General features: G+C 38.6%; 1 long non-coding RNA gene across 1 annotated transcript in view; it reads left to right on the top strand.

The window, feature by feature from the left end:
* Positions 1–12,835, top strand: part of LOC136165228 (uncharacterized) — a 67,293-nt gene that overhangs the window by 14,484 nt on the left and 39,974 nt on the right. Inside the window, exon 2 of the long non-coding RNA XR_010662476.1 lies at positions 5,579–5,632. This is a non-coding gene — a long non-coding RNA (uncharacterized lncRNA). The remainder of the gene's footprint in view (positions 1–5,578; positions 5,633–12,835) is intronic.

Raw genomic sequence — 12,835 nt, 5'->3', positions numbered from 1 at the left:
GAACCTGGAATGTCAGGTCCATGAATCAAAGTGAATTGGAAGCAGTCAAACAGGAGATGGCAAGAATGAACATTGACATTTTGGGAATCAGTGAAGTAGAATGGGCCGGAATGGGCAAATTTAATTCAGATGACCATTATATCAGCTATTGTGGGCAAGAATCCCTTAGAAGAAATGGAGTAGCTCTCAGAGTCAACAGGAGAGTCCGAAATACAGTACTTGGGTACAGTCTCAAAAACGACAGAATGATCTCTCTTTGTTTGCAGGGCAAACCACTCAGTATTGCAGTAATCCAAGTCTATGCCCCAACCACTAATGCCAAAGAAGCTGAAGTTGAATGGTTTTATGAAGACCTGCAAGATCTTCTAGAACTAGCACCAAAAAAAAAAAAAAAAAGAAAAAGAAAAAGATGTCTTTTTCATCCTAGGGGACTGGCAAAAGTCAGAAGTCAAGAGATACCGGGAGTGACATGCAAGTGTGGCCTTGGAGTACGGAATGAACCAGGGCAAAGGCTAACAGAGTTTTGCCAAGAGAATGCACTGGGTTCCAGGTATCATACTTCAAAATGTCCTGGCTGAAGCAGACTTTGCCAGTTTGAGAGACAACAGTTTTACTTTCATATTTATATTTTCTAAAGTAATTACTTATAATCTTTTCCAATTCTATCATAGTATTAGGATATAACAATGCTTTCCAGGCAATCCCTTTTTAAAATAACATAATGGAATACATAGAAAATGATAGTATGATATGATGTTTTGGGGCAAAGGCTTTCTAAAAGTTCTAAAATTTTGGACCGGTAAAGGTATAGAAATTCCTTTGGTTTAAAGATATCAAAGATCATAGGGAAGCTTACTGGAAACTTGCTGCTTTTTAAAAAAAAGTGTTGAGGTAATTTAAAGTATTTCTTGGAAACTGATTTCTTAGTATTTGTGAATAACCTCTCACATAGCATCAAGTACAAACAAATCTACCATTCAATGAATTCCTTATATAAAGTTTGAGAACTGGTTTGAGCTTTAAAATATTCTATAAATATTCTGTGTTTAGCTAAAACTGCAAATTTACTAAGGTATTAGGAACTATGGTGATTTATATTTATATAGCTTATTTCTGTCAACCCATTTATTGATCATATAAATAAAGTATCTGAGGCTTATGTATTCATATCTTGTAAACTTATGGTTTTCAGAACACTGGGGAATACAATGTTTATTGCATTCAAGCCATAATTTATTGAAGTAAAGAATTCTTTAGAAAATTGGATATGATGAATATAAGAAAAGTTGCTGGTTGATGTATTGTTAGCAATTAATGCAGTTGTCAAAATTGCTTAACCTTAGGCATAAGAACTTAGTGGAAAATTCTTCCAGGCTAGTAAATTTATTCAAATGCTCTCAATTAAACAAATAGACATTTGTTATTGTTTCCCTTCCAATGAAATAAGTAATTCACAAATATTTTGAGCATTTGATATATTTCTGTTTCAAACACAGTGGGATATTAAAAGATATCTAGTTTTTGCTTATGAAGAGGTTATGATCTATTTGCAGAAGCAGGTTATAAGTGTTAAACCAATGATACTCAGTTTTCTGACATGGGAACCACCTGACACTGAAAATTCTGGAGGATTGGTGTGATGTAATATTTCATGACCCCAAAGTTTATTAGAACTTTTGAAGAACTTTGAGGTATAGATTATGATAGATCCGCATGCTCTGAGGCTTGAGAGCTTTTTCTCAAGTGCCGCTCGTTCGGTTCTGAGTCCTGAAGTGGTCATGAGCGGATATAGCCTTAAGTGTTCTGTAAGTGAAGAGGAAGGAGAAGTAACCAATGTGGAAAACCCCACGTGACTTTTTAATGGCTACAAGCTGGGTTAAAAGATGAGGACAAGAGAAACAGCAAGGGCTTTCCAGACCTTAGGAATGGTGAAATCAGTTGACTTTGAGAATGTTGTGACGTATATGGAAGAGAATAGGTGGGCTGTTTGGACCTGAACTCACAGGAATGAAATGGAAGTATTAAGGAAGGAGCTAAAGTGTAGGAACTGCAATCCTAATGTCTTTCTTTTACTCTAATGTTAAATACTTCAGTTTTAGTCTTAGTCCTTTAGTCCTCTTGTCTTTAGAACACATATGGCAATACCATGGACTGTAGCCCATCAGGCTCCTCTGTTCATGGAATTCTCCAGGCAAGAACACTGGAGTGGGCTGCTGTTCCCTTCTCCAGGGAATCTTCTCACCCCAGGGATCAAACCCAGGTCTCCTGCATTGCAAGCCGCTCTGGCCTTAAGTAGTATCTATTATTTTTTCTGTCTATAGCCTGCAAAGCACCAGGAATATGAAAAAACATAAAGCACAATAAACATTTGTTGAATTAATGCATCTTTCTTGAGAGCAGAGATTATATTTCTTCTTTTTTTGTCATTCTCCGTGACTCCTATATGTTGTTTTACATGCAGTGGACTAACTATAAAGTACTGAAAATGTTTATATTATTGAGAAACAAACATGACTGAAGCCAATATTACTTGGTCAAACTGTCTCATGCATTCTTTCATTCATTCAGCCATTCAGTCATGAGTACATTCACAGGAACTGTACTAAGGACTATTAGTCTGATGGTGATTTTATGCCTTTCCTGGTAGATCAGTGGTAAGGGATCTGCCTGCCAATGCAGGAGATGTGGGTTTGATCTCTGGGTTGGGAAGATCACTTGGATGAGTAAATGGCAACACACTCCAGTATTCTTGCCTGGAAAATTCCATGGACAGAGGAGGCTGGCTGGTTACAGTCCATGGGGTTGCAAAGAGTTGGACATGACTTAGCAACTAAACAGGCTGTCCGACTCTTACTGATCCTTCAAGTCTTAGCTCTCTTGTCACTTTGTTTAGCATTCCAGACTGAATTGGAGTTGGGAACCATTTCCTTCTCCAGGAGATCTTCCCAACCCAGGGATAGAACCCGGATCTCCTGCATTGCAGGCAGATTCTTTACCGACTGAGCCACTAGGGAGGCCCTTAACTGTTAATGAAAGGGTGATATTTATTCAATGTTTAAATAAATAATGACTATCTCTTTAAATAACCAAATTAAATAACACTCAAAATTTCTTTTTGACAGTCTCAAATCAAATAAGTAACAATTATTATCTTTAGATTTGAAGTAGAGACTGATGAAATTTAAAATATTTGTCAAAAACTTAGCAATATTGTTTGTAACAAATAAAATGGAATCCACTGCTGCTGCTGCTGCTAAGTCGCTTCATTCGTGTCTGACTCTGTGCAACCCCATAGACGGCAGCCCACCAGGCTCCCCCGTCCCTGGGATTCTCCAGGCAAGAACACTGGAGTGGGTTGCCATTTCCTTTTCCAATGCATGAAAGTGAAAAGTGAAAGTGAAGTCGCTCAGTCGTGTCTGACTCTTAGCGACCCCATGGACCGCAGCCCACCAGGCTCCTCCATCCATGGGATTTCCCAGGCAGGAGTACTGGAGTGGGTGCCATTGCCTTCTCCGGGAACCCACTAGTATGTCCTTATTTATTTGATTGTGAGCTTTCAGTCACCACCAGAAATTTTTGAGAAAAAATAGAATCTATATTTAAGGTAAAGTTTACTTTATAATCAGACTTGTGCCTTTACGTGTTTGGAGGTTTGAGACAACTCACAAGTCTTGGATTGGGTAAAGGCAACGATGTCATTTCATCTTTAGAACACTATTTGGAAGAGAAGTTGAAGCAAATGCAACATGAGGGGGAAGGCTTAGCACAAGTGGATTTTTGTCTCATGAGATTTGCTGAAATGTATTATTTTTCCTAGAGATGCCTTAGGCCCAGGTTATGCTTGTTTTAATTTTCTCCATACCCTTCACAGGTTACTTTGCACATTAGTAAGTATGAGTTGACTTGAACTGAATTTATCTTGTTTGGACCCACCTGCAGTCAACTGGTACCCCCAAAGGCATGATGATAGAGCATTCCTTTTCAATAATTAATCTGTGGAACAATTTCCCATTCTATAGAACTCCTGGAATTCTCACAAATAGTCACATAGGATGGAAAACAGCTGGATATTAAAGCAGGACATTACAGACCCAATAAGCCAACCTTATCAGCTTTCTTTCCCCTTCACTCCAAAGTATCTGGAGTGAAAATTTCAGGAATTATGCATAAACTCAAAGCCACATCCTACTGTTAAATTCTTGGCATTATTTGGGTCAAGATTTTGTCTCTTTTTTAATTCCAAATGTCCTTTATTTCCTTTTGAATTATATTATTTCTAACAAATCTTTTGGTCTTTTATTTTTGGCTGTGCTGGGTCTTCGCTGCTGCTCACAGACTTTCTCTAGCTGCAGCGAGAGGGGGCTGCCCTTCACTGTGGTTCACAGGCCTCCCCTCGTGGTGCCTCCTCTTGTTGGCGAGCACTAGCTGTAGGCGCTCCGGCTCAGTGGTTGCAGCTTGCAGACTCTAGAGCGCAGGCCCAGCAGTTGTGGCCCACCGGCTTAGTTGCTCTGCGGCATGTGGAATCTTCCCAGACCAGGGATCGAAGCTGTGTCCCCTGCATTGGCAGGAGGACTTCTATCCACTACTCCACCAGGGAAGTCCAAGAATCTGTCTTTTATGTGGTGTGTTTACATATGGATGAAAGTAGTGAAGTCATTTTCATTGAGAGCGTTACCAGTTAGAGCCTGAAGGCTCTGAAGGTGGTGATTGTTATTATCACTCAATCAAGAGAAACAATTGACTTAGAAGGTGAGTGGTAAAACAATATAGAGTCAGTGTTTCACAAGTGTATTTATACACTGCTGTATTCAAAACTGATAACCAACAAGGACTGCATAGTGCAGAACATGGAACTCTGCTGAATGTTCTGTGGCAGCCTGGTTGGAGGGGGTTGTTGGGGAGAATGGTTACATGTATGTGTGTGGCTAAGTTCTTTTGCTGTTGACCTAAAACTATCACAACGTTGTTAATTGATTATTTGTTGTTGTTGTTCAGTCACTAAGTCGTGTCCGACTCTTTGCGACCCCACAGACTGCAGCATGTCAGGCCTCCCTGTCCCTCACTATCTGCTGGAGTTTGCCCAAGTTTATATCCACGAGTCAGTGATGCTATCCAACCATCTCATCCTCTGATACCCCAAAACAAAATAAAATGTTCAAAAGGAAAAAATAAGTTTAAAAAAGACCTAGGACATTAAATCAAAAGTAAACCCAACTGAAAATTGGTAGTTTTAAAATTTTATACCCATATAATTTGTGGAATAATTGTTGATGCATATGATTAGCCAAAAATTGAAAAACAAATGCAAAGATCAAATTCCTACCTCCACTCCCTAATCCCAAAGAAGGGAGTTGAAAAACTAACTTACACATTTTACTGGGTTGACTTATTTAAAGCACAGCTACCCTAAATGGTTATAAATTTCTACATATATAGGTGTTAGCAGATATTTTTATGTGGGCAAATCCTGAATAGGAGGGGAAAGTAATTTCAATTTTGGGCTACAACTAGCAAATTTAAGAATAGGCGTTTTCTTTTCAGCTTTTCCTAAAAATAACACCATGACCTTTCATTTCAGGTAGCAAGATGAAGTGACTGCTAGAGCCTGACTTCCCACTATGAAAAAGATAAGGTATGGAAGAAAGGAACAATCCTAGTGGAAAGCCTAGCATAAGATCACATATTGACCGAATCTTACTGTTTAGTATTTACACTTGTAGACTAGATTTTACTCAACATAAATAGATAAAAAATATGTGCTTTTAATTTCAGCTTCTTTTTTTTCTGAAAAATAAAAGGCAAAGCATCTATCCTATAAGATGTATCAACTTAAATAGTGTTTGCTAAGTACTGGCCTCTCTAGAGTTTATTTAATGTGGTTCATCTTCTGGAAGTTGTAGAGTAATGAAGAAGAGTCATACAGGAAGTAGTGACAAGTTCAGTGTTATCTTTAGGAAAAGTTCCATGAAACAAAGGAAGCCATTTTTAAACTGTCTTAGAATAGGTTTTTTTTAAAGCTAGTTTAGGATCGTATAATAAAGCATGCCTATTATTTACAGTTATTCCTTTAATAATAATTTTCACACATGTTTTGGTGATTAACAATACTATTGATATGATTCCCTAAAAGTCTCATGAGTTTTATGTAAAGTTGTTAGATTTGTTGTTTTTTTTCTCTGAAGGCTTGGAATAGATATTTAAAGACTTGTGCAAAGCCACATAAACCAGTTAGAGGCAGAACTGATGTTAAGGGCAGGTTTGCTGACTTTTGCTGCATCTCCATTGTTTTGTTTTGTTTTTCTCATTACTTCATCCTATCTTATTTAATTTACTGTGGGAAAATATATTCTGAGAAAAATAAACATAAATGGAAAAGAGTAATGTGGATTGTGACTTACGGATGTTGTTTTAGTAATCTTCAGCGTCTTGGTTTCTTTCATTCCCAGGCTGTTAATGTCCTGCAGTGGATGCTGACATGCAGGAATGTGGTTCCAGACTTGGGCTCAGGAGGCAGGTGTTTGGGTAGGGCTGGTTCTTCTCACTAAATGTGAGAGTTTATGTCTCAGCTGCTCCTTTGAAAAATGGAGAGTGGAGCAAAACCTACCTTTGAGGTAGATTGTGAGAATTCAATGGAGTATTGTTTATTTAAAGTGTTTGTAATAGTGTTGATGTATATAGTACGTGCTCCCCAAATGTTAAATACTATTATATTTACTTTAATTTTAAATGTTATCAAGGAAAATGAAAGATTTATTTTCCCCAATCAAAATACTAAAAAATCAGGGACCAGGAGAAATTCAGTTTTGGAAAAAATGCTTCTCAGTGCTCCAGTGATCTTGCTCATAAGCCTTGTTAGCTCATGGTAAGGGCCAATAAATGAGAAACAGAAGGATAATGTTTTCAATTAGTAAAAACTTCATAAGTGAGGCTAATTAGCAGCTTAGTCACTAAATTAAATTATCACGCTTTGAAACTCAGGCTTTATTCTGAAAAAAAAAATTTGTTAAATAGACTAAGAAGTCCCTTTAGATGTGGCATTAGTCCTCAGGATAGAAGCTTTGTGATGAATTCTAGGTAAGTGAATTTAAGATGTGGATTAAATATTCACTAAGTATGTGAGTTTAAAAATTATGAAAGTCTTGAGAATTTGTCTTAGAAAATCTGCCAAAAGTAAGTACTATAAAAGTAATAGTTTAATTTTTGGCTCTGATTATAGAAACTGGCGGTTTCTTTTTTTCTCATCCAGTTTAATATATATAACTAGTAAAGTTGGAAAAATATTTTTGATCATGTGGTCTTAAGCTTCACAGAATTCTAATCTAGCACCTTACTGCACAAATGGAATCTATAAAACCCAAAAGGAGCACCTGTGGTGTTGTAAGAACGGGGGGCTAGAGCTGGACTCACTGTTTCTGCAAAACTCACCACTCCTGCAAAACTCATGAGTGTACCTCTTCTGTTTTTGTTGTTGAACTTCCCTGATCTGGGTTTGAACCTGCGTGCCCTGCAGAGGAAGCATAGTCTTAGCCACTGGACCACTGGGAAAGTCCCACATACCTCTCCTTTAACTGGTGAGGAAACTGGCTCCATAGATGTGTGTGCCTTGCTCAAAGACACTCCCAGATGGACAGTGGCAGAGCCAGTTCTTGAATACATATCTTCTCCTTTTCTGCTCTTTTGATTGTACCATATATCCTTCCTAGCAAAGAATCTATAAATTAGAGCCCTTTAACAATCCAGATTCTTTTCTCTTCTTCACTTTTATTACAGAGGTATACCTGACAGAAAGTCCATTTAAGTTGATATCAGCATGATGGACATCAGTGAAAATCCTCCCAATGTTTAACTGATTAACTCGTTAATCGTCTTGACCACCTGCTCTGTGTACCTACTAGGCACCATATTACTCCCTGGAAATATCAAGCTGATGGCAATGCCATCATTTCCCTCATAGCTATAAGAGAAATATAAAGAGAGATACATGAACAAATACTATGTATCTTGAAGTGGCTTAACTAGAAGGAAAAAATTGTGTGAAAATGTTAATTCCTTAAACATTAAATATTTATCATTATATAATGCTCTCTTCATGGTAAATGAAATCCTTATGTACTAGAATGGCAGGATATTAACTACTTTTTATTTAGACTTAAAATGTTATTTATTTATTTGGCTGTATTGGGGTCTTAGTTGTGACACAAAGGATTTTTCTTGTGGTGCACAGATTCTCTAGTTGTGGTGCCTTGGCTCACTCATTGCTACTTTTCAGAAGCCTTCTACAATACAAATTCTTCAATGTCTTTGGGAAATGGGGAAAGACAATAGTTCTATAAATTTCTGCTGACCTTTAGAAAGAAAAGATGAATACCCACAGGTGGTTTGACAATTGACAAGCTCAGGAAAATGTCCTTGGGAATGTGCAATAATGGTTTGTTCAGATTGACCCATCCTGAGTCAGAAAGGGCTTTTGCAGATCCACAGTTATTTCAGCTGTCAACCCACAGGATGCCACGCACTAAAGCATGTTCTGTGAGTGTCAGGGTCATGGGAGACAATTTTTGGAGTGAGTCTCACGTTTCTCTGTCTTGTGAGCAGAAGAAATAACTAACTTTGTTCCATTCTATTATATCCAGACTGTTTGCACAGTGAACAGCCTTAAAAATGGAGATACTGTCTCCCTTCAGAGCAAAGAGCAGGCATGCTTACTGCCCGGTATAAAAGATTCAGGTTCCCTAAACTCAGAGTCCCTCTCCTATAAAGCTTATTATATATGTCCAGGTGTCAGCTGACCTTCTATACTGATCTCCTGGCTACCATTAGTGCTAAGAGAAATAAAGTCAGTTGTCTCTGATGTAGGCATGTCACGTCTTCTTCCAGCATCTATAAAAGTATGTATGACAGGCTGAATGTTAGTTTGCAAATAGCCTTCCCAGCACAGTTCTGACAGCTGACAAGCCATCTCTTCCCTCTCCTAATCTCTGGTCTAGTGCAAAAAAAAAAAAAAAAAAAAAAGCACAAGACATTTTGGGTCCATGAGTATGGTTTCCTGAGTTGTGTATTTTTAGCAGGGTGATTCTGGCATCTCAGAATGCACATTGTTTGTGGAAACCAGATATGTAGTTGGTGGAGACTAATCAGCCAATCATGACATTGCAGAGAATTTGGAGACTTTTAGATAATTCACTTCTGCTCCTCTCCTGTGGACTTCAGCCTCTTTAAGACCAGCCTTGAGCAAACCTGGGGTATAAGTGTTTGGTCTAAGAAACTGCTTTTACTTTTTCCTTTCATTACTTAACATATTTAGAAATTATCCTCACTGTTCCTCAGTGGGCTGGATTTTCATCCTTAACTGTGTACTAGACTTCCATTTCTGAATACACTTGAAATGAATTCCATTTCATTTTTGGATGATAATTCTTGATATTACCATGAATGATTGACATTAACACAACAAACCATTTCTGATGAGATTTAAGATCATTTAAGATGTGGATTTTTTTCTATAGTATTGTAGATTAAGTGGGAGCTGGTCATGGATAAGAAAGTTCTCCAACCTTGACATCTCCTCTCATGGAAAGTTAATACAGTTTTCTAAGATTTAATGATGCCCAACAGAGAAGGCAATGGCACCCCACTCCAGTAATCTTGCCTGGAAAATCCCATGGATGGAGGAGCCTGGTAGGTTGCGGCCCATGGGGTTGCTAAGAGTCAGACACGACTGAGCAATTTCACTTTCACTTTTCACTTTCACATATTGGAGATGGAAATGGCAATCCACTCCAGTGTTCTTGCTTGGAGAATCCCAGGGACGGGGGAGCCTGGTGGGCTGACGTCTATGGGGTTGCACAGAGGCAGACATGACTGAAGTGACTTGGCAGCAGCAGCAATGATGCCCAAAGACTCTGAGGTTCACTTCTGTACATGACTCATTTTGTTTATACTCACTATCTTCAGAGTTTGTTTGGTTGGTTTTTTGTGCCATGTCACATATCGTGTGGAATCTTATTAATAGTTTCCCAAACATGGATTGAACCTGTGCTCCCTGCAGAAAAAACACGGAGTCCCAACCAGTGGACTGCCAGGGAAATTCTTGTCTTCAGGATCTGGACCTCAGTTTGGTATCATTAACTTATGGTTCACTTATTCTTCATCAGCTCTACCCTCTCCCTTCCAACTTCTCAATAAGTCACCCATTTGATTCTGGGAGCTGGTCAACCCTGATGCCTTGCAGAAGCTCAATAAACATTTGTAGAATTATTCAATGAAGGTATTGGATCTTTTTTATTTGAGTCTTAACCAGTACTCTTCAATCTAACCAGTTCATTGATTTCCAATAAAATAATACACGGAAAGAGTGGTAATAATGCCACAAATCATATGATAATAACAACATTGACTGAGAGCTTATGATGCTGTGCCAAGTGCTTTAGATATTAATATATAGCCTTATTTAATCTCCACAAAGTTACTGTATTATTATCAATACATCAATTATTTATTTTACTGATTTAAAAAATGGGCACAACAGAGAAAGTTTGTAATTTTTCTAAAGTCACGCAGTGACAGAACTGAGATTCTTTTCTACCTTCTAAAAGAGCCAGGGGCATCTGGTGCACATATTCTATGGTTGAAGAGGAGAACTGAACTTTTACTTTTGGCCAAAGCTGATATAAATCAGCCATAAAATTGTCTTCTTTGTCATAGGATCAGGTAAAAGATCAGAGCCAAACTAGAGAAGCTGACCTTTGTTGAAAGCAAACTGTGCGTATTCTCACCCAACTGCTCATTTACACAGCTCCCCTGCATATTAGTTGGATGATTAAAAAGAATAAAAATTTCTCTATGAAAATTTCTATGGTACATTCATGGTGGTGTACTTCTGGCTATAATGAAAGGCATTGGCATTTTTCCCTTGCCTTATCAGAATTGTTCCTAACTGAATGGCCTGTGGCACAAACTTACTTTCCCAGCTCTATTATGTGATTTGGGTGCTGAATAATTTATTTCATATTATTTGAGGTCTTGTGAGTATTATTAGAATGAGAGGAAACCATGAAAATTACGGGTTCTTGGTTCACTACTTTAACAAATATTTACTGAGGGCCAACAAAAACAATATTTACTGCATGAGCGGAAAACAAAAAGACACAGTCCTCGCCTCCTCAGACTTGGTTGTTGAAGGTTTGGTTTGATTGTTTATATCAAAGAGCCTTGCAAATAAATATAAAAATAAAGCTGGGATAGGTACTTAGAAGGAAAGTACGTAGTAGTTTAACTGTAAGCATTAGGGGGAGTGGGTTAAGTCGGGGTGGTCAGGTAGTGTCTTTCTGAAGAAATGAAGGCTGAGCCAAGGTCAAGTACAGCTTTCACCCAGATGGAAGGAAACCAGTGATGGGAATATGAAACAACATGGTGTAGTTCAGCTCATTGAGTATTTACAGAATGCCCACCATATACCAGACATTATGCTTAGATGTTGGGAAATAAAAAATGAATGGTTTTTGCCCCAGTCGATAACTCACTATCAGGGTTTCATCTTCAGGTAGTTGAGAAATTAGGAGAGTCACATCATTTCTGATTTTTTGGCTTTTCTGCGTAGTTTGAGTTTCCTTTGTTGTCAGAATTCCCTCAGCAAGGCAAGTCCTTCTCAGGAAAACGAACATAGTTTTTTGTCATGGAATCAGGGTTCAGGATGGGGAACACATGTAAATCCATGGCTGATTCATGTCAGTGTATGGCAAAAACCACCACAATATTGTAATTAGCCTCCAACTAATAAAAAAAATGAATATACATAGTCTTCTAGTTCAAGCCAGCAATACTATTCTAGGTTTTACCCTCAATTGAATGTGGCCTCACAATGGAGCACAGGCCAGTTTCAGAGCCTGCCGCCAGCCCTGTTCCAGGAAGGAAGCCTGACTGCCCCCAAACAAGAAACCTGTTATTTCTTTATCTCTCTGTCTTTTTTAACCATTGACTCAATTACTCAATTGAGTAAAATTGCTCAGTAATTAATCCAGCCATAGAAACAATGAATAAACACACTGTACGTGCACTTGATTAATCTGTTTTCATGGTAAGTGTCACTCACATCTGGAGTACAAACTCCTCAGGATACACAAGTCACACACATATGAAGTCAAGGGTGTAAACAAAGGGGAGAGACAGCAGCTGTGGACAAAGGGAGATTGCCCAGAACCATAGAAACAGGATGAAACAGGACACTCCAGGGCTGGATCTCTGCCCCAGGCTCTGGGACATGTCCTCAATTCTGGTACCCACCAAGAGCACATTCTAGGCATGCTTCCCTGTTCTCTGCAAAGGGCTAGGCCCTCTCATCATCTTTGAGCCTGTGATTCTGGCCTAGCTCCCTATTCCAGAATCTGTGGGCTCTTTTCCTGCTTGGCTTCATACCCTAGTCTTGAAGGAGAACTTTCTCCAGGGCCACTTCTGAGCAATGTGCCTCTGCTCTTCTGTTTGATCTTGATTGGGCCACTGCATGACCAAGTTCTAGACACCTGGGATGCCATCCTGACCCACCCTGCTTAGCCTGCTGCTTTTTCTAGGATGGACAGACCCCCACACAGGAATGGATCAGGAAGATAATGACACCCAGACCAGTGTCTCAGTTCTGCTATCTCATTTCATTTTTTCTTACTTTTCACTCTTCTTTGCAAGGACTCACAAACTTCATTTGTAGTTAGTGTCTATGTATTATGCTACTGAGGCTTTCTCTTCCTGGATGCAAATCCTAAACACTTGTTTTCTTTTTCTGTGTTTCATTATTATTAATTTTTTTTGTTCTTTTTCGTCTTTGAGGATTGATCTGCTAGGG

The sequence above is a fragment of the Muntiacus reevesi genome, chromosome 3 (genome assembly GCF_963930625.1).
Source record: "Muntiacus reevesi chromosome 3, mMunRee1.1, whole genome shotgun sequence".
NCBI classification, from domain to species: Eukaryota; Metazoa; Chordata; class Mammalia; order Artiodactyla; family Cervidae; genus Muntiacus; species Muntiacus reevesi.
Note: the sequence above shows the minus strand (reverse complement) of the source record. Positions and strands in the feature narration are given on the sequence as shown.